The 23,475-nt window shown below is 37.6% G+C and overlaps 1 long non-coding RNA gene across 1 annotated transcript; it reads left to right on the plus strand.

Moving 5' to 3' along the window:
• The first annotated feature begins 1,673 nt into the window (after positions 1 to 1,673).
• Positions 1,674 to 21,514, plus strand: LOC123648098. The gene is made up of 3 exons (XR_006738488.1): positions 1,674 to 1,793; positions 8,563 to 8,617; positions 21,366 to 21,514. It is a non-coding gene; the product is annotated as an uncharacterized LOC123648098 (long non-coding RNA).
• Positions 21,515 to 23,475: the final 1,961 nt, after the last annotated feature.

The raw sequence follows: 23,475 nt of genomic DNA on the forward strand, positions 1-23,475 counted from the left end.
GACTTTTTAGTAATGGCCATTTTCATAGGGGTAAGGTAGTATTTGATTGCAGTTTTTTTTTTTTTTTTTTTTTTGAGACAGAGTCTCACTCTGTTGCCTGGGCCAGAGTGAGTGCCATGGCGTGAGCCTCGCTCACAGCAACCTCAAACTCCTGGGTTCAAGCAATCATTCTGCCTCAGCCTCCCCAGTAGCTGGGACTACAGGCATGCGCCACCATGCCTGGCTAATTTTTCCCATATACTTTTAGTTGGCCAGATAATTTCTTTCTATTTTTAGTAGAGTAGAGATGGGGTCTCACTCTTGCTCAGGCTGGTCTTGAACTCCTGACCTCGAGCTATCCACCCGCCTTGGTCTCCCAGAGTGCTAGGATTACAGGCATGAGCCACCGCGCCAGGACTTGACTGCAGTTTTAATTTGCATTTCCCTGATGATTAGTGATGTTGAGCATTTTTCATGTTTGTTGGCCATTTGTCTATCTTCTTTCAAAAAATTTCTGTTCATGTCTTTTGCCCACTTTTTAATGGGGTTGTTTATTTTTTCTTGCTGATTTGTTTGAGTTCTTTATAGATTCTAGATATTAGACCTTTGCCAGATGTGTAGTTGTGAATATTCTCTCCCATTCTGTAGCTTGTCTATTCATTCTGTTGATTATTTCCTTTGCTGTGCAGAAGCTTTTAAATTTCATTAAGCCCATTTATTTTTGTTGTTGCTATATTTGCCTTTGAGGTCTTAAGTCATAAATTCTTAATTATGTTGTAATTTGACCAATCTAAAAAAATTCCAGAAACATTTTCCTCACATTTTATTCTAAATACCTGCTTCAATATATAAATGAAAATTTTGTCTTTATAAAGAAAAAGAAAGAATTTATTCCATTTTAGAAATTGCACTACTCTCTCAACACTTACCTATCTCCCTCTTCAGTTCCATGTTTGCTTTGCAATTGAAAAGAAAATGCCAGATCCACTAGATTTTGGGGTGTAACCAAGAATACTTTTGGGATCTGTTGGCAAAGGGCAATGTCAGAAGATTAGGTAATTGAAATAACATGACCCCAAGAGAAGCGGACACTAAGCTGTGTAGCATAGGCTTAGTTGCTGAAGTGAACTTGTTTAGTTACTTAAGAAGCAAAGAAAAATTAGAAAGTAGTAATTGTACATAAAAGCCACTCCTTTCACTTGGTTTAAATTACTTCTCTTTGTTTTTTCAAGTTGCTTAGATTCTTCTACTTCCAAGTCAATTTAGAATTCTAGACTTTGGTAATGGAAAACCCTTTTAATTCATCTCCATCCCTTGGCAGGTCTCCTCATGTGTGGACTCAGACAACTCAGCTGCACGAATAACACAGCATCACACACAAGGCAGACCAGAAAACAAACCCATCCATGAGCCTCCATTTCATATTATTTGTTGATTTTCTCACCAACATGTGGCCAAAAGGATTTACAAAAGATCTTGAGAAGCTAGAGATTTTTGTTAGTTTCAGCATGAAAGAAGAGTATAGATGGAGAAGCAAAGTCTAGAAAATGTCTTTCCTCTCCTTGTGATTCAAAACACCTGGGGAAAATGCATACAAATTTACTTCTACAAGGAACTCAGCCACAGTAATTAACTTTACTAAAGGAAGAAGCTTTAAGATCCAAGGTTTCTCTCCAACATTTCACATCTTCTGTTCCTCTCCATTAATTCTCTGCCTTTGGATGTTTTTCTTCTCTGACAACAGTTTCTGACAGCTGAAGGGTGGGGAGAGGAGAAATTGCTTTCATCTAGTCTTGGGACCTGAAGAACTCCTGGTAAGTCCTGAGAGCCTTGAGAACTCAATGGCCTCACTTAGCCAGCTGTTATAGCTGATATGTTATTTATCTCTACTTCTTTCATATACAGTTAACCCTTGAACAACACATCCTTGAAATGCACAGATTCACTTAATACTTAGCTTTTCTTCCTCCTCTGCCACCTCCAAGACAGCAAGACCAACTCCTCTTCTTCCTCTGCCCCCTCAGCCTATTCAATGTAAAGATGATGAGGATAAAGAGCTTTATGATGATTCACTTCCACTTAATGAATAGGAAATATATTTTCTCTTCCTTACGATTTTTGTAATAACATTTGCTTTTCTCTAGTTTACTTTATTGTAAGAATCAGTATATAATATGCATAACATACAAAATATATATGTCAATCAATGGTTTATGTTATTGATAAGGCTTCCAGTCAACAGTAGGCTATTAGTAAAGTTTTTGGAGGAGTCAAAAGTTATACACAGATTTTCAACTCCGCTGAACATTGGTGCCCCTAATCCCTGCGTTGTTCAAGAGTCAACTGTATTTATTTTGTCATATTTTTTGCTGTCCCTTTTCTTTTGTGCTTTTTAACACCATGCACAGTATAAGCATGGATATAGATTAGCTGGACACAGTCCATGATGATAGTATTTAAAAGCAATACCATCTAATTCTGTCGTCTCAAATCGTAAATGCTCCCAAAACCCAGTAGTGTTGACTTTCTTTTGTGGCTTTGCTACTTTAAATTGATTTTAGAAAGAGACTTGATCAAAGAGCCATTGTTACTCAAAGACTGTGGTTCTGAAACATCATGTGAATCATTTTTAAAATTCTAGATCTCTGGGACTCAGGTTCTGAGGAGGGACTTCTGAGATGTGCTGCTATCAGAGCATTCCACTGTCAGTTAAACTTGTCTCCTCAGAAAGCACACATCTCCAAACATTTGAAATATAAATTCCTGGCCAGAAGGGAAAAACAGTGCAAACATAGTCCTTACCCTCTGAGCCTGGGCAGTTTGCCTCCGTTCTCCTGCCTTGAGAGCACCTCTGCTTTTCTCTCACTTCTCTGGTTAACGAACACACACACACACACACACACACACACACACACACACATCCCTCCCTGGAAACATATGTTACCATTTTATTTTCTCTCAGACTAGTCAGGGATAAGAACTATGTTTAAAAGCCAAACAGGACAAAGCTAACCTCCATTATAGCTAACACACAAGATGCCATTTAGAAAAACACTGATGCAGTCACCACTGGCTCTGTTAAATAAGGGATCCCTAATGTGGCCCGTGATCAAACTCACTTCCTCGTTAAGAGCATGAACGTAAGGTAAGACAGAGCCTCCTTTGTTTAAAAGAGGCTGTATGAACTCTACGACGGGTCCCTAGACACCCCTAAGTCCTCTGTTCTGAACGTGTAATTAATTCGTAAGAAACCAGGTACCACAACAGCCGCGGTTTGACAGTAGATTCATTCAGCACCAGCCAGATGTGAAAGGCTTTCAAAGGGACCAAAAAGTGCTCCTGTTGCCCAGGGAAGCAGCAGACGGTAACCTCTGGATTGCAGCCTTACCATCACCTTGTAATGCCATTTCTAATGTATTTCAATTTGCTCTTAACAGTAGCAGATGTTTTTTTGCAAAACCAAAGGTTATTGATTAACCCAGAGCAGGTAGGAGGTCTTACTTGAGTTCTCATATTTTGCCGCCTACAATGACTTAAAAACCACTTGGTAGGAAATGCTAACATCAATGCTATATTATTAATATTAATTTTAATGCTCTTTTGAACAGTGAATAAAGAGTTATTTTCAGAAATCAAAGCAAAAATATCTTAAAAAATTGTAGGTTGTTTTATAAAGAGGAGTGATAAAAATTTCCTCTGGGAAGACTTCAACAGAGTGTCAATAGATTCAGTTCTATTCAACCTCTATCAGCAATTTAGAAGATGTAGAGGATGATTTTTTTACCAATTGAAATGACACAAAGCTGAGAGGGATATTTAATACAATAAATATCATTGCAAAAATTCAAGATGAAGAACTATCTTGACATTAGAATCAATAATAAAAATTTGTCAGCAAAAACTATGAAAATTTACATTTTGGATTTAAAAATCAATTATATAAGAACAGAATAAAGGAAGTGGAATTTCTTTGAATTCACATGGGAAAAAAATCTGGGAGTTTATCATAAGCTCACTAAGAATTGGTAATACATTTGGCTATTAAAAAATCTAACATAATTTTGGAGTAAATTAATAAAAGGTCATTTGTGTATTAGTCATTTTATATTCTTCCCTAGCCAGACCATAGCAGCAATATTATATTAAACTCTGGACATTGCATTTTAAAAGTGACCCAGCTTATCCAGAAGGTACAAATAGCAAGGAATTTGGAAATTCTGTGAGATAGTGTTGAACAGATGTCTTCTAATATTGCCTCCCAACCACCATGGGAATATACTATTCAGCATCCAGGCCTGATGGTCAGTCATCTTTGCCTAGAATATGTTTAGTTACATGAAGGTCATTACTCTGCATTTCTGGACAGGTATCATTTTTAAAGTCCTTTCTAATTCTACCTTCTATTATTGCCAAGCTTTAATCCTAGATTAAACCTATTTCTTCTTGTACTTTTTCTTGACAAACCATTATAGATATGAAAGTCTATTATGGCTTCTTCAGAGGATATAAAGAGATTATTTCCTTCAGAAAAATCAAGCAACTTCTGAGAAAAATAAAAACTTACATTGATAAAAAAGTATTCATACTGTAATAAACAAAGATGTCTATCAACTATTTAAGACACCATGGTAGATCCAGGTTGTAATTCTAGAAGTTATTGTAATTTTTGATAGATAATTAGATTTTTTAAAAACTCCTTCACCATTTCTTATCTTTTGTCATTTGAGAGCCTTGGCTGATCCTTAAACATGGTTAGCAAATTTATCTGAAGGAGCAACTTTGAATTACTACAGGATTCTCCTCAGCGCTCATCTTCTCTTTAATTTCATGACTAAAGAGAGAGAGCTGCAGCTGGTGGTTTGAGAATGTTTGCCTTCAGGGATATTTAACAAATAAGTGATGTCCTCACTGATGAAAACTAATAATTCACTGTTTAAGTATCTTCTAACTACTTCTTACTTCAACAAAGACTTACCACAATGGGTGAAGGGAAACTGTTGTATGGAAGTTCATACTTTCCCTCTGAAGGTTTGAGTGTTAATCTGCTGAAATGAATTGACTATAGACAGATTAACAGGAGAAAAACCATTACACATTTGTAGTTTTACATGACATGATCTTCAGATTGAAGACCCAAAGACTGAGAGTATCCTATCAATTTTTATGCATAAGTTCTATTAAGTATGGACAGCACTGCAAAAATGTAATTGGACAAAAAGGATCTAATCTAAGAGTAATAGACTGGAGGAGGGGGGAACCCAGCAAGGCCTGTTAGTGTAATATTTTTAGAGTGATACTTTTAGGTTTTATGACTGGCTGTGGGGAAAAGGGGTTCTGGTTTTTATGACCTGCTTTGGGGAAGAGGGATTCCAGTTTCTAGAACGGTTGCCTCAGAAGGAAAATGAGGGTGAGAGGTAGGAGGGCCCAAGAAAATCAAAGAGAAACTTCCTTTAAGGCTGCTTCTGAGACCTTTATTTTGGGGTATTGTTTTCTAAGCCCCAACACTATCAATGATAATGGGCTTTTATATCACACCATTTTCTTAATTAATTACCTAAGGCCTTTTGAGAGAGAGAATGAGAGAGAGATAAAGAAAGGGAGCTATGCAGACCGAGCAAGATCCAGTCGTAGTATTGAATTAGTCTGTAACTGTAGTGAAAAGGAGAAACACGCAAGAAACCAGAGCTAAAGGATTCAGAATTCGAGCCAACACTAATACCCCTAAGGATCACTACCAAGCTTATTTACGAAATCTCCCACTTCAGCCCTAGCTGTTAAATTTTACATCTGCCTCTGACCAAAGCGATGATGACTTGGAGGGCGATCTCAGTCAAGTCCTTTAGATGTAGCTCCCAAAAGGTAATTTGTTACCCAGCACTCCACCACGTTCTTCAGACAGCTCTGGTTGTTCCAAGTAAGATTCTCTTCGGTTTATCTCTAGCAACAGCAGAAAATATTTCCTTGGCTTCTAAATTCAAGGAGATCTGTATGTAGAAATTCTATTTCCTTTCGTTTTTGCTAAATCTTTGTGGCAGGAAGCAAATTTCAGGGTCCTCTGAGGTGAATGGGGAACTGAGGATGTCCCCATGGGAGCTGTGGCCATGCCTGGTCTCTGGGTGATAAACAGATGAGAAACCTTGTGGAGACTGGAGGTCTTGGGACTTCGGGAGCACTGATGGGTAGTAGCTGAGAGGAGGCTGTGGTTATTGCCCTGTTAACAGGTCCTTCTGTAAATCCATCACTGGAAGGGAGTCCTGAAGCAAGGTGTGGGGATTGAGGAAAGGAAAAATAGGAAATACACACAAACAATAAAAAGCAGACTTTCTGATGAAAAACATAATGTTCAAAATTTCAGCAATGAAAGACGTAAAAGTCATGGAAACCTTAACTAGTGAAGTGAGTTAGCCATAGTTTAATGTCTTTAGTTTACTGTCTCCTCTCTTCAAAGGGAGGAATAAGGAGAAAATACATAGGATGAAAAATTTTATGCATAAATCTATAATAACAAATGAAGTATGTTTCAAAGCATTGCACAGAATTAATATCCTTGTTCCTTACAATGCTGTAGTTAATTAGTCTGGCCTATTTGGAAAAAATGAAAAATGAGAAAACAATGAAACAAGGCAGATGCCAAAGGATTCCGGAATGAGAACAAAGGCAAGGAAATGAAACAATTAGCAGCCCCAAAGCAGTAATCCATAAGCAACTGTCCAAGAGAAGTTTACAGATGATCATTCTTAAATATTTATTTAGCATTTATCTTGTTTAGGACTGTCCTAAAAATATTTAAAAGAACATTTAAAAATATAGGCATATAAGTGAAAAGCCAAAGAAAAAAATGAAGCCATTTTTCTCCAGTGAATGTGCAAAGGTATAAAAATATTTTGTGGTGACTTAGATACAGGCATAGAGGAATCTAGAAATGACACAAAATTTTAAGGTTTTGAATTGCATTTCAGAGAATCTGATAGTAGAGGTCATTGAGAAATTAAAAAGATTGTTCCCTTCTACTTCCTTTTCAATCACTGTCTCAAGAACAGGGGGCCTTTGTTACATACCGTGGTCTGCTGAGTATATGTATGGGAAATATTCTGTGTGACTTAAGATGAAATAAACAACCTCCTGGGGTCACAAGCCACTCTTCTACAAAATGGCACTAAGAAAACTGAGTCACCTTTAAGTATAGCCTTTGAAATCAGCTGGTTATTAACATTGTTACAACACAGTTTAAGTTTTACATAACCATTAAATAACACTTACTGAACAACTTAATTTCAAACTTTTTCCTTCCATTTATCTCACAAGTTTAAAGCAAAGCAACAGAAAAGTTCTTCCCATATTGGAAGTCCTAGAGTGACAGAGGAAATGAGTCATCAAGATAATTTATGATCTTTCCCATAACTTGCGGTGCAGGAACATAATAATCCTTTGTTATTCAGTCAACTCAGTGACCAAACTCCAGGACCTTGATGGAACATAATTAAAATAGGATTTCTATAGACTCAAGTCTCTACTTTACATCCCCAAATGGTTTTACCTTATTCCAATATGATCAATTAATACTATTTACTATTTTTTACTTTTCTGCTATATGATTACAACAAGCTAGCCTCTGTAAGAAGTTATTTTTAAAATGGATAAAATAAAGTTCCTGATTTTTAGGAATTTATAATCTGTAGAAAAAGAAAGAGAAACCCCAAATAGTTGGAATAGCTAAAAGTCACAGGAGAGTGTCAGAGTATTAGACGAGAGAGAGAATTTGTATTACAACTGAGAATTTTTGTTTTATCTAAGATTTGAAGCTTCTGATCAATGTGGAAAAACTTCCAATTAGACATGATTTTAAAAAATCTAGTTATTTTTGAGGATCTTTAGATAGAGAATCAAAAATATGTTCTTTACCTCATTTCCAGAGAAAAAAATGTTGATAATCTTAAAGGCCTAAAAGGTGTAGAGATTCTAGTATTATTAAAATTGGCCTTATGTTTTCCAGAGATTTGCAAAAGTGCACTTTCTGAATGCAATTCTAGGTATAGTGCATATTACCTTAAATATTCCCCCACCCCTGAAATGTGATTTAGCCTAATTTGGTGTTGAGCCGTGTCCTCCAGAGCAAGGATAACCTTTCACATCTTGTCTTTTCATGAACAACCCATCCTAATACACAGCACACACATAGGAAAAGGGGTTTCTAAGTTTACCCATCAACCTCCCTCCTGAGTAGCAGGAAACTCTATTCTATGTGTATTTGTTTAATTAAACTCATGTTTGGTGAAAATATTTTGTAGTGTGGATTCAATTCAGCCCTTTAACATGTTATATCATGCACTCCAGGAAGGACACTTATTGGACATTATTTAGGCCAGTACCTTTAATGCTGGCTGTGCATGTCCACTTACCTGACCTCCTGGAGACATTAAACCACATCTGAACACGAGCACATGTGTTTTTACACAGTTCTTACATTGCATGAATTTAGCTCCCATTTACTCATTGGGATGTTAAATGCATTTTACTAAAGGTTGGGTATTTACTAAATTACCAAAAACCATAAAGATTTAAAATATGTTCTTCCATTTCTAGACCCTGAGCCTGTAGGGGTGAAAAGGTAATGATACAGATGCTCCTATATCAAAAGGTAAGTTAGCAAGAGAAAATCACAACAAATTTACTTAATGAAGTTTTACGTGACATAGGAATCTTCAGAAATGAAAACCTGAAGACCCAGAGAAAACTGTGTGTTTTGATGCTAAGTTTGATGAAGAAGGGACAGGCATGTAGAAGTATGACTGGACAAGAAGGGTATGCTCTAATGGCAATAGACTGAGGGTGGAGGTGGAAGCCGGCAAGGCCTGTATGCTATCCTTGGCCTCTTTGTACAGCGTCTCATTCCGATCAGGTGCAGGGCAGAACTTCTCTGGAATGAGGGTGTTAGAACCTACTTTCTAAGGTAGGTAGGTCAGATAATTCCTTTATGACCATGCTTCACTGGAAAGGCAGGACAACATCAGAGTGACTGTCTTCTTTCTGAGGCCCTCCCACTCTCCTTCAGTTCAAAGTACTTTGGAGTAGTGTTTCTGAGCCCTGACAGACCCCAACTTTTGGTTTAGAAAATATGGTCACCAAGTATATACATTGATGTTCCTGACCCACCATCAGTAGGACATAAACTTCTTGTAGTTTTCTAAAGAGAATTGATCCAACTTAATCACATAGAAATAATAAATGTATTTGTAAGATATTTGGCTAGATCTTGAGACATTGTTTACTGCAATAATTTGGGGCAGAAGGGAATATGAACTTCCTGAAAATGACACACTACACAATTGGGAAACAGTAAGATGCACTAAGTCCCATATAGGACAAACAGTCTAAAAGAAAACAGTGCGGTTGCAATATTATACCACCATTTCTCCATCTCTCAGATACTTAAAGTCATTTTCCTAGAAAAGCTTTTCCAAAATCTGCTTCGCTAAAGACATACAGTTTTGTTCCCACATGCTACTTCCCAAGTTGGGCACTTTCTGTTTAGAAAGATTTCTACAACATATGGGACTGATTCTTAAGTTGCATTTAGATACAAAATAATAATAATAAAATAAAATAAATTGTTAATTAGCCAGGGTGTTTAATAATAATAAAGACACCTAGACCTGATAATTCAGGTGCTAAACCTAATGCTGTATTAGTCAACTTAACAAATAATAAATAATTATTTCTTTACTTAAAGAGTGTGGTGGGGTGGAAGAAGCAAAATAATTAATATTTTATAGGCCAGTATGAATTATACATTTTACACACAGCATCTTACTTCCACTTCATGACAAGTGTTGTTTTTAATCCCTATTTTACTTAGGAAAAGGACATGGAGAATCAAATAAATTCATAACTAGCCTGAGGTCACACAGCTAGTTCAGCAGAGCTAAAATTTAGACTTTGGTTGGCTGCAAAATGCAGGCTCTTTTCAAAACACTGAACTGCCTCTTTACTATCCAAGTTGAATTGCTATTGCCCAAAGGAAGACTGGTAACCAAAAACTTAAAACCAAGGAAAGGCAAGGGGGAATGTCTCTACTTGATCCACATTTATTTTATTCCTTCCTGACAGCTCAAATAAGCATAGAATCCCTGGTGATCCTAAATATTTGAAGATGACTATGAAAAGCACTTGCATTGAAGAACTAACTGATTAACTAATCATTCCAACATGTAGTACATTGCAGCCTTTGCTTCACTGTGTGCCTGGGAAAATGAGATATTAATATAAAAGAGAGAAAGTACCTCAGTTCCTTTTATTGGAGTGGTAACATAAAAGAGGAGGTTAAGCAATAACACATATGAACATTCATTTGCAATTACTTCTCTTCCAACTCAATGTAGAGCCATGGGTCATATGATAAACTAGCAGTTTGGGCACTTCAAGGAATAATAACTTCCTCTCTTTTCATAGATCAGAGTCACAGAACAACTCTCCCAAGTTGTATGCTTCTATATGTCTCCACAGTTAGCCCTCTGGCGCTACCCAGTCTGTTTTTTTAGTCTTTTAAGTGATCTTCTAACATTTTTCTCCAAAACCTCATGCTTGTGGTTTGCTAAATCTTCCACAGTTCTGATCCTTAGAAACTACTTGCCTTTTCCTTACTTTGCATCGCTTTTCCCTGTTAATGACAGTACTAAATTCACCAATTAGGAATCTTCTTAAAGACAGCATGTAAATCACTTACATGAGACAGAAGTGAATTTCCAAATTGGTTATGTATCCAGATGAGCCCCGAAAGTTCAGTTAATAAATGATCTCTCTGAGATGTGGAACTGAGATAGCATTGAACCTATCTCTAACCATCATTTATAACACTTTTTATCAGAAAAAAAGTGATCCCTGTTTTATATTCATTTATTTATTTCACAAATATTAATGGATGCTGACTTCCGGCCAGATAGTATGGATGAAATGGTAGATAAAAACCATTTTCAGTCTAGTGGCTGAAATGGTCCATTAAACACATTAACACACACCAAACACACCCAACTCATGCGATAAGGGGAAGTGCAGAATGCCGCGGAGCCACTGCAGGGGCACGTAACAATGTGGATGATGAACAAGAAAGAGAAAGCCACATGAAGGCAGTGACAAGGAGGAGGGGAGAAGTCACGGGCAAAAAGAATGTGTGTAGAAGATGAAGGAAGAGCACTTTACAAAGTTGAGCAAACTGGAACTGAGGTAAAAAGGAGGTTGCTGACAGGGGTAGCTGGGGCATGGGCTGGAGCTCACAGAGTTTAGAAACAAAGTGAAAGAGTTTAAATTTTGTTCCAGGGAAAAGGCAAGAGTTAAGGCAAGTTAATCACATGGTCCTATATTCCTTTTAGGTCATGCTTCTCAAATTTGGGAGTGCATAAAAATCACCTAGAGTGCTTTATAAAATAATAGTCTCTTAGTCCCTATTTCTAGAGAGTATGAATAGTAGGCTGAAGGAGTGGAGCTAGAGAATTTGCTTTTTTTTTTTTTTTTTTTTTGAGACTGAGTCTCACTCTGTAGCCCAGGCTGGAGTGCATTGGTGCAATCATAGCTCACTGCAACCTCAGACTCCTGGACTCAAGTGATTTTTCCATCTCAGCCTCCCCAAGTGCTGGGATTACAGGTGTGAGCCACCATGACCAGCCAAGAATATGCATTTTTAATAAGTGTCTAAGTGTTACTGAAGCTGCTGATGCAGGGACCATACTTTGAGTAGTACTGTTTTATAAAATTCATTCTGGCTGTGTGCACAATATGTTGGAAGGGAGTGAGATTGGAAACAAAGAGCAGTTAGGAAATTCAATTTTCATTCATTCATTCATTCATTTATCCATTCATCCAACAAATGTTTATTTTGGAATTGAATATGCCAAATACCATTGTAAACACTGGTGATATAAAAGTGAACAAAATAAAATTGTTTTTCTCAAAGAGCTTACATTCTAATCAAAAAAACAAACAAAAACTGTAAGAAATGAACTATATCAGTTGGCATTAAGTGCTAGTTTTAGTGAAGAAAATTAAAACAGGATAAAGGGAAAGGAGAACGGTGATGAGGGTGGAGTGATACTATTTTAAATAGGGTAGTCAAAACAGGTCTCCCTGAAAATGTGACACTTGTGAGCAGGTCTGAGTGAAGTGGGGAAGCAAGCCATGGAGCCGTCAAGGAAAAAGCTTTGTAGGTTCAGCATTAGCAGGTGCAGCAGTCCTAAATTATAAGGATGGTTGGGTTTTTTTGGAGGAATAGCAAAAAATGTCAGCAAAGGTCATAGAGGGAGAGGGGGTAGAAGGGGCTCATGGGAGGGAAGAGATCATGGTAAAGATGTTGAGTTTTATTTTGAGTGAGCTTAGAGGTGGTTGAAAGGAGCTATGTATGGATGGGATTAATGCTTGAGTAGAGGGAGGACTGTTTGAAGTGGTGGCCGTGAAGAATGGGGGGAATGTGGTGGGGTTGTTGGGCACGCTGTGGACGCCGTGATGAGTTTAGAGTAACAGCCTACCTGGCTGTATGATTTTCTCCAGCCACTCTAGGTGCATGTCAAGAGAAGGGTGGCAGACAGACCCGGCATTTTGCAAGACTGACAATATTACTTAAAAATGAGGAGCTAAAACAATAAACAAACTAAGTCAATCTCACCATGGAAGATGACTTGATTTATGAACTGTGTATATTATAAATATTCTTTTCTAAGCCAGCATGTTATTCAATGACCCCAGCCTTCTAATTCACTAAGTGATAAACATTTTTACTAAATAGTGGGTCACCCAAAAGTGACTTCTTTTTGATTATCACTAGGGTTACATTCTTGCTGACATTTGAGTGTGGGGTCTCAGTACTAAGCCCACCCATCAAGCAAAACAATGAAAGTATCCCTTTAGGGTCGGACTACCGGAAGGTGGAAAGAATACAGTGCCCTCACTCCATCCTCCTGCTTGGCTAATCTTTCAGTTCCTACAACATTGAAAAATTGAAGCAAATACCTCCCAAAGCAAATCTTTGAGCTTGCTGTTAAATGCCATGCAAACAGCAAGAAAGTAATCGGTTTGGTTTAAAAGTAAGTGGTATCCAGTTTCAAAAAATCTGAGGTAGACCACCAGCCTCCCAATACTGAGAGGCTTGTGCTAAGAAGCAAGGTGGTATAATGCAGAAGTGGCTGAGAGATTAAGTTCTGGAATCACACAATGAAACTGCAGCTTCACTCCTTAAACCTGTGTCACTTTGAGCAAGATAAGGTGGCTTCTCTAGATCTCGATTATCTCATCTGCTAAAATAAGGAGGTAGTAGTACCTAGATGATTCCGTTATCTGCAGAATGTCTAGCTCCTCTGGCACTTTACTTCTCTCTTTCATTTTTATTTATTAATATTTTATGGGCAGATAGAGAAGGGAGAATCAGGAGTAAATAGTTTCATGTTTTCAAAATTAAGAATGAGAGTTTGGTTCAGCAATTCAAGGCTAGGGTGGGCGAAGGAAGAGAGAGGGGAGGAGAGGATGAACAACATAATCTAGGAAACTTTACAAACTATACTCTCAGCTCCCTGGTAAGTTAGTAGGAGAGAAAGGGGAAAGTTTGAGGACTACTATTATTGCCTTTTAAATGGATAATGTGGCAAATATAATGATTATAAATTTCCCAAAATTTACTATTGAGGGATATTTATCTATAATTCTTATCTAAATCCTAGTTTATCCTTTATCATTATACAATTCTTTCCACCTACTAAGTGCTTTACAAAAGCCAAAACTTAATAGTTAGCATGAGCTGTCATTGCTTTTTGTTGAAATTTTTCTTATGTCTGTACCTATCTAATAGGTAATATGTAGTAACAGATACAATTTCTGGAAATGTTGAAGACATAGAAAATCATTTAGGAAAAAAAATGGAACTTAATGAAAAGTAAATATATGTTCACTACCCTATTCATAGCACTCTTTAGGTACCTAAAATCACTTTCTTAGTTTCTGAACAGGTATGATTTATACTTTACACTTTACAAACTGACCTTAAGGGGAAGCAATCCTCTGGGCCAACTTAGCATTTAGTGAACGGTAAGTTTCTGGGTTTTCTGCATACCACCAAACTAGCTTGAGGGTTTGATCATGCTAAAAATCACCTGTTCTAAATCTGTAGGTGCACTCCTGCCAGACTCACAGTGAGAAGGATCTCCTTGATAGCTCAAATTCCAATTCTAAATGGAACCCAAAATAAAAATAAGCATATAATATAGCTGATAAATGGTTGCTAAAATATGCTTAATCCCTCTCATAATAAGAAATGGAAATTAAAACTATACCAGGACACTCTTGTTGATTATTAGATAAGAATATTTAAAATATTCCTCATAAGCACTGTTGAAAACCCTATAGGGAAATAGGCATGCTCATATTAAATATATTATTGATGAGGGGCTAAATGGGGTACTTTGAAATCCAACTGTTATTATTTTTAAAGGTTCTTTTTGTTTTACACAAAAATTTCAGGGATGTATTTCTAAAGTGTTACAATGATGCTATTTTATAATTTTATTGTAAACAAGTTTTTCATAAAAACATTCCTATCGCCTTGGCAATATAAATTATTTGGATAATCACTCTAAAATAAAATCTTGGAAACAAATTTGGAAAGGTTTTAGAAGATCATGCTCAATCTGGTTTCTTCCCACCCTGCCCCCACAAAAAAGCATGTCTTACTTTTTTCTTTCCGTCTCTCCCCATCTCTGGATGAGGCCCTTTCCATCACCATAAGCTTCTGCAACCAGTCCCTAAAATGATCAGATATCTTGGAATTGAATCACCATGTTGATTTACTTATTGATTACCAGTTTGAGAAATTTGGTAAATATTTTACATATCTTTCTAACATCTTAAATTTGGGAGTATTCATATAAAAATTCATATTTCTGGCCATTCTGAAACACTGGCCCTGAGTCTATATTTCCACACAGTACCAATATACTAAAGCTGATGAACAGCCATGGAAGAAAGTCACCTGCAGAGGAGCTTAGGAAATACAGAATGTGGCTGCACAGTCTTGTGCCCAGCAATAACCGATTCTATGCCCACTCAAGAAGGGGAGAAGAGATTCTGATGGATTGTTGCTGGTCTCCATGATACTGTTAGATATATGGTATATCTAAAGCAAAGACAAAATGCACATAATATTCATTATTTTAAAAGGTGATTTTCTGATGCATTAGAGGAAGTCCTCTCAAAAATGAGGGCTCAATGCTCATGCAGAAGCTTGAGGAAGAAGAATAACTGCTATAAAAAAGATCCAAAATTTTAGGCCTTATCACCCAAAAAATTGATGTTTCTTAGCGACTGTCAGTGTGTGGTGCATCATCAGATTCCTATTGTGGTTTACTCAGGGTTTCTGAACCCTGCCAGAGCACTATTGACTTTGGGGGCTGGATAATTCTTTGTTATGGAGGCTGCTGTCTGCCTTGCAGGGTGTTTAGCAGCATCTCTGGTCTCAATCCACCAGATACCAGTAGCACTTTCCCACCCTCACCCTCCGTTGTGACAACCAAAAATGTCTCCAGGCATCTCTGGATGTCCTCCCAGGAGCAAAATTGTCACCCACTGAGAACCACTGGTTTAACTATAAATCAGCACTGTAGAAAACATGGCAGTTTCGATAAAACATGCTTTCAATTGACCTCTTCCTATGGATATATGGTTAACCCTCTAATATTTAATCAGTTTCAACACAACAACAGCTGCATTTTGAAAGTGATTTCTGTTAGCTTCAATAGCCTCTTCCCTCGCTTTAGATTAGATTGTGCTGCTTCAGATATTTTCAGTCACAGTTTATGAATCATGGTTGACATCAAGGTTTAGATTATTAGGTTAAGTAAAAGGCAATTTGAAAATGGTTCAGTGGTGGCAAAAATAAGATGTTTAGGCAGGAATGTAAATTATGCAGGATCTTAAGGTTGTAAAGAGTCAGCAACCCCCATTTTTGAAGAAAGTTTGACTGCATATCAAGTGAGCTTCAGTTCAATATTAACACAAGTGCAGAATTTGTCCAATCCTGTTGAAATCATTGTTCCTTTCTGACAAGATAAAAAATATACCAAAGAAAGAGGGTTAAAAAAATTGTTTTTTTTTTTTTGGTTAATCTTTTTACCTTTAGATTTAAACGAATGCTTGATTGTGAAAGCTCTAGCTGGATTCCTTGGAGACTCTAGGGTTCCTTCTTTCAAGGAGCTGGTGGTAGAGGTGGGGGAAGCCTTGGCAGTGGCTTTATGCTCCTTCCCTCCCAACTGTTCTGAAGGATTCAAGGAGAGAGGACTTGCTACTTAGTATTGAGAAGTATTGCCTTGTGGCTTTATCCCCTTGGATTCATCCTGACAGTGGTGCTTGGCATGCCTGGATCATAAGAACATTTTTCACACCCACAGCCTGGTCAGCCATGTTGCATCTCTCCTGAACCCTCCCTAGCAACCGCAGCTGATTGGATCAGGGGTGGACACATGACCCAAGGACATCCAATTCCTGGCAGTTGACTTAAGGCATTGTCTGCTCCTAAAAGATGAACTAGACCAAATGTATTTCCTCTTGAGAATCTAATCTAGGAAACATGCAGTGGAAGTTGAAGTTAATAAACTGCATAGAAAAATGAGCCATAAGGCAGTCAGGGCCTTAAGATACACTCAGAGCTGTAAGACATGATGTCAAACTAAAGTTATGAATAAGAAAAACATCTATGAGCATACAGAACTAAAAAGTAGAACAAATATATTCAGAATAGAAGAAAAGAATAAGTCACTTCGGGACTTATTCTTATATATTCTCATAAAAAACATAAACTGTTTTTGAATTCCTACCTCTTTCTTTTCACTAGAATTATTGTAAGAACTCCAGTGAAAGATAATATTGTGAAAAGGTTTGTTGGCCATGGAGTCAGGCAACCTGGGTTGGAATCGCAGTTTATCTACTTAATAGCTGACAGTTCATAGTTACGTAAATTACAAAATTCTCTGTGCTACGGTTTCTTCCTTCCTCAGAATCTAGAAAGGATAAAGCTAAAAGGAGCCCTTTCAAAAATCATTTTCTTATTAGGTGAATCTTTGGGGATGTTCACCTTCTTTTGTTTCCAAGCCCCTGACATTTTCTGGAGACTTTGTGTCCCAGTTACCTTTCTGGTCCCTGAGTATGTTTTTAAAAGCACCTCCCCATTGTAAACTAGTCACTAACTGAGATATTGCACTCACGAGGTTTTGGGACAAGATGTCACTTTTTAGGACACTGACAGCTCAAAACTTCCCATGTCCCCACACAATACATGTCCATCTTTTCCAGCCTCATCTCTTTATTTTTTCCAAGACAATCACTTTATTCCCAAAAGATTTATTGATTGCAAGTATGTCTCTAAAGCCCAAGTTTCCAAGTTCAGCTCACACCTAACTGGTACTCCCCATATGTCTCTCCTCTTGGCCTCTCCTGAACCCCCTCCTACGAGGTCTTCCACGAACCCTTCCCTGATCATCCCACCCACTTTGGTCTTGCCTTCCTTGAGTCTCCCTATGTGTACCGTTCATTTCCACCTTCATGTGCTATCGGGAGTGTAATTTCTGTTGCTCAGGGTCTATACGAAATTGCCCCATGTTGTCTAGTACTGTGCCTCATTGTGTTTGATAAATAGCTCTTTATTCTTTGGGGAAGGAACATATCTCTGTCAATTTGCCACAAGACTTGGAAGTAAGGTGGCTGAAAAACTGCCCAGAAATCTACCCAGAAGCTTATCAATCACTTGTAAGAGCAAGGGAAGATCACCTTGGTACAGGTTGGATTGTCTGAGAAGCAGATTCCAGGATGGAGATTAAAAAACAGGAGGTTTAACAGGCGGTGCTCTTGCAATCAACCACTGTAGAAGGGGAAGGAAGGAAACAGAATTGGGCAGAGAGAGAATCAGGCTGCAGAGCAGTTACAATAGGACTTTTGCATACTCAGTGGGTGACACTGAAGCCAAGATAGCCCTTCAGAGACTTCCCAAATTGGAGAAAAGGAACAAGGTCTTTATCTCCACTCCCGCTTCACTGACCAGTGTTTAGATGTGGGTCGCCCCAGGAAGGGGCAGCTCTCTTCAACTGAGGCAATTCTCAGAAAGGCTGACAACTGAGGTCTCTCTGCTGGCAGCATCCCCAGCAGCTGGGGGAATATATGTGGGAGGTACAGCACAGGGTCCAAAACACACCTCTGCAAAGACTTAAGAACCTTGAAGCTAGAAAGACCTAGCGTAGACTGTATCAGACAAGATCCATATCCATGTCACCAACCTGCTTTCGATTCTTCTTGCCTGTGTAATGAAGTACACACTGTTTGGCTGGCATCCATAAGAGACAAATTCCAAACACCGGAATTATTTCTCCTTCCTTCTTGGTTTTTCCTCTGCATTCATCCTTTGATAATCTAAGCCCTTGTCCACCGTAGAAGCCAACTCACTTCTTCCATCTCCTCCTTCACTGACCCTCGCCCCAGCCTTTGGGTCCAGCTCCTTCCACTGCACACAGGTTATCCCGCCTGTTCTGTTCATTCGGGCCCCTGAATATGCCCTTGTCCGTGTGACCATCTATCTGGGAGACGTGTATAACTTGCTCTGCCTGTGAAATGTTGAGCTCTTTGAGGGTGAGAACTGTGTTTCTAACACCCGGCAGAAGGCACGCTGCATAGAAGTCCCCCAAAACATGTCTACTCCTCAAACCCAGACCCACCTCAGGTCAGCTGTATAGAAGAAAAAATGCTCATGAAGGGGCCTCCCTTAGCTGTCCTCTCACGTGGTTGCCCTCGTTTCAGTGTGAACTCATAAAGCCCAGCTCAGGAGACAAAAGAACAAAGGGGAAAAAAAACCAAAGGCCCCAGCTCAGATGTCCTCCTCACTCACAGCATACTTCAGGACAGGAAATAGAGACTTCCTGCCAATTCAAACGACATTATTTTTATGGAAGCTTATCCATAGGCATGTATACAGACACAAGCACACAAAATGAGTTCATCCCGTAGCGTAGGATTTGGTTGATACCAAGTTCAAGTAAATCAGAAATTTTTGAAGAGTCAACACAATTTCAAAATTCATAGTCATTTCCCGAAAGTATCGTCTGGTAAAATTGGCTTATCACCTCACTTTTAATGCACATATGTGATTTCCTGCTTACAGCATTTCCCCAAGAGATGAGAAAAAAATTTACAACTAGGGAAGTTTTATAAGAGGGATTATCTCTAGTTCCTGAATAAGAAGCCTTCTCCCTCTCCAAGCACACCTGCATCTCCTAATAACCGATTTATGCAATTTTCCTCTCTACTTGAATCAAAATTGGCAATAAATGCTGTACATGTCTCAGAAAGTAAATTTTTAAATCTTGTATTTACTGGTTCGTGAAACTGGTTCCCTCTAGTTTACCAGTGTGTGTGTGGGGGGGTGGGTTTTCATGGAGCAATTAGGAATAAAATAGCCAAAGAAACAGTCAGCTGAGAAAAAGAAATCTGTGTGTCTGGCTCTCTCTATGAATTATGACTATTCAAGGGGGAAAAAAATCTGAACATTTGCCAAAAAGACTGGTGTGTAAAGGGACAGCTGGAGTTTTCTGTTAGGGGTTACAATGTGTTACTTGTTTCATGAGGGCAGAACAGAATCACTTACCACAGCGACTCACACATTTCGGGAGACACTGGCACCTCGCTCCCTCATGAAGCATTTGCTTCAAAGGAAAAGAACTAGATATTTCAGGAAGGGCATTGAAGATGCTTTGAGGATAGACATGCTGACCTTCCTGGTAGAGATTTGTAGCCTTTGTGGTGTGTCGACTCAATCTCCATAGATGGCTTCATTGTGCTATAACTTTTATACAGGATGTATTGTTTAAACTGCCAATGCTGTTCCCTCGGGGACTTGGGAAATTCTAACTAAATAAAATAAAACCCAATTGTATTTTTCCTTGGTTGAGATGCAAATAATATTTTTTAACAAGAATGGGAACAAACACATAGTATATGGCACGTAGTTGGAACTTTCAGTGGAACTCTAAAATTTAAATGCTTTAAAGAGCAAGGTACAAATGGGTAAAGAAGAATGGGAATATAATCATAATGACACTGAAAAATCTGTCATAGGAACCGGAGACTCTGCCACAGCTGAGCTATGTGTTCACAATTGGTCTGTTTGAGGCATCAGCCCTGAGAATAGCACTAAGCAGTGCTGGAAGTGTGACCCTTTTTAACAGGGTCAAATGCTGATGCATGGGGAGAATCACATCTTTTTCTAAACTCAGATTTAGACAAAGAAAAAACTTTAAAAATGTTTATTGGACAAATCAGTTTTAATGAACTGTGATCTGTTTGTTGTATGCAATTGGAGTTCATTTCCTAGATGTCCAAAATTCATAGAAGAGTTTATCTTGTTGGATTGAGCATATCAGGGCATATTAATTTTAAAATGTATCTCATATTTGATTTGCCTTAGAAAATCACACATTTAAATAGATACTCATGATGCCTATGGAGGGAAAACATGTTTGCTAAGTTTAGGACTTGGTGTGTAAACCAATCTCAAGCAAAAGGGACCAGGTTCTAGGATTCACAATGAGAGCTTTCTAGAGGGCAGACAGCTGGAGATTCCATTTAGTTTCCTTGACAGTGGAGTGTGTCCCAGTGTTTGTGTCTTCTCAGATCATGGCTAACACTGAAGCTGTGCTAACGGCCCAGGAGTTGTTCAAATTCAAGGGCCCACAGTAACAGAAGTGGGCTACGCACTTGCCATTGGACAACTCCCCACATAGTTTTTAGATCTTTAGCATTTGTGGTGTGACATTGCAAACCGGAAGAAGTAACTTTATATAGGAAGAAATAACTGTAGTAGATAAACAGTGTTTTCCAAAAAGTTTCCAGCTACTAGAATTTCCTATCATTTAAAATGCCTTTTGGCAGGTGTACCAAATAAAAAGAACTTATTCATACTGCTGTTTTACAAAATTGTCAAATGCTCATATTAATGATAAAAGATCTGAAGGAAAATATGAGAAGGTCCCCCTTGAGTTTAATGCTCTATTTGCTGAGATCACATATTAATGTTCCAGAAAATAGCTCTTTACCATTTCTATTGAAGAGATCACTTTCTACTTCATTCACCAGTTTACTTCCTTTATTATCCCACTGACTAAAGGAGCCTGTTTAGCATTTTTATTGTTGAGATTTTATGATTATTCATATTTTACTCTATAATATTGATACGGTTTGGATATTTGTCTCCTCCAAATCTCATGTTGAAATTTGATCCCCAATGTTGGAGGTGGGGCCTAAGGGGAGGTGTTTGGGTCCCTCTTGAATGGCTTGGTGCTGCCCCCATGGTAATACATGAATTCTTACTCCATTAGTTCCTGCGAGGACTGAGTATTGAAAAGAGCCTGGCACCTTCCTCCCCTCTCTCTCTTGCTTGCCATGTGACACACCGGCTCCCCTTCACCATCCACCGTGAATGGAAGCTTCTTAAGGTCCTCACCAGAAGCAGGTGTTGACTCCATGCTTCTTGTACAGCCTGCAGAACTGTAAGCTAAATAAATAAACTTCTTTATTTTTTATAAATTATCCAGCCTCAGATATTCTTTTATAGCAACACAAAATGGAACAAGACAAATATCTTCTGTGAGAGTATATATTTCTTAGATGGGTAATGTCTGTAATTTTTTTTTGTCATATCGTATAAAGAAAAAAAAAAAAGGAAGACCCAAGTAGTTTATTGAAAAGCTATAGTTTGCAACCACAGTAATTATCATCATCACCTCAATTTTTTAAATTGTGGTAAAATACTCAAAATATAAATTTTGGAATCTTAACCTTTTTTAAGTGTACAGTTCAGTAGTGTTAAGTATATTCACATTATTATGCAACCAGTCTTGAACTCTTTTCATCTTATAAAACTGAAACACTATACCATTAAACAACTCTCCATTTCCCTCTCCCCTTAGCTCTCGGCAGTCACCATTCTAATTTCTGTTTCTATGAATCTGACTATTTTGATACCCCATATAAGTGGAATCATGCAGTATTTGTGATTTTGTGACTGGCTTATTTCACTTAGCATAACGTCCTCAAGATCCATCCATGCTGTAACATATGTCAGAATTTGTTTCCTTTTTAAGACTGAATACTATTCACTATATCTGTATACCACATTTCATTTTCCCATTCATCCATCAATGGATTCTGGGGTTGTTTTTATGTTTTGGCTATTGTGAATAATGTTTCTATGAACATAGGTAGGCAAATATCTCTTTGAGATTCTGATTTTAATTCTTTTGGATATATACATAAATGTGGAATCACTGAATCATATGGTAATTCTATTTTTAAGTGTTCAAGAACCACCATACAGTTTTCCATAGCAGCTACAGCATTTTGTTAATACATTCCCATCAATAGTTCACAAAGATTCTAATTTTTCCTTCCCAGCACTTGTTATTTTGGAATTTTTTTCCCCATTCAATCAGATTTCTCAGGTTGAAGATTTTCTGTTTTTTTTTAATAGTATCCATCCTGATAGATGTGAGATGATATTTCATTGTGGTCTTGATTTGTACTTTCTTAATAATTAGTGATGTCAAACATCTTTTCATATACATATTGACCATTTGTATATCTTTTTTGGAGAAATGTCTATTGAAGTCCTTTGCCCATAGTTTAAGCAGATTATGTGATGATTTTGGTGTTAAGCTGTACTAATTCTTTATATATTTTGGAGAGTAGCCCCTCATCAGATACATGATTTGCAAATATTTTCTCCTACTCTCTAGGTTGCCTTTCACTCTGTTGATTATATCCTTTAATGCACAGAAGTTTTATATTTGCTTCAAAGTTTTTAATTTTGATATAGTCTAGTTCATGTATTTTTACTTTTGTCATGTGCAACCACAGTTCTTTAGTTGAGATTTGTACTTTGCACACAGATTAGTCAGAATTCTACATACATAGTTGTAAAATTTAGTACTGCTCCCATTTGACAATAGTTTCTGGCAGTTTTTCAAATGTTTAGGCTTAACGGATAAGATGATGATTTCATCCTTTTTTAAAGGGTTAATTGAGCTGATGAAAATACAGAGATTAGGGTGTATTTACAGAATAGCATTTTTTGTCCAGTCATATTTATGCTACTCATTTTTTCCCAGTGAAAGACTAAAGAGATTTTTTATTACCATATATTTTAGCTCTCCTAAGCATAATAAAAAGGAGAAAAGTATACTTTTAACATATAATTGGAAATCTATGCATTCAAAACCAACATAGAAAAGCAAGAGATATTGTTCCTCTCAGTAACTACAATTAACACAATCTGCCTTTCTCCAAAAATGAAATCTTTTGATCTACATTGAGACTAAACAGGAGTTTCTTTGTATACCCTTAGAAGCCCTGAATGCTGAGAAGCTAACTCTGGGGCATAAAATATTAAAGAAGCTCTCTTTGTGTTAAGAGAGTTGCTGTTCACCGTTT

This window comes from Lemur catta, chromosome 12 (genome assembly GCF_020740605.2).
Source record: "Lemur catta isolate mLemCat1 chromosome 12, mLemCat1.pri, whole genome shotgun sequence".
Taxonomy (NCBI): Eukaryota; Metazoa; Chordata; class Mammalia; order Primates; family Lemuridae; genus Lemur; species Lemur catta.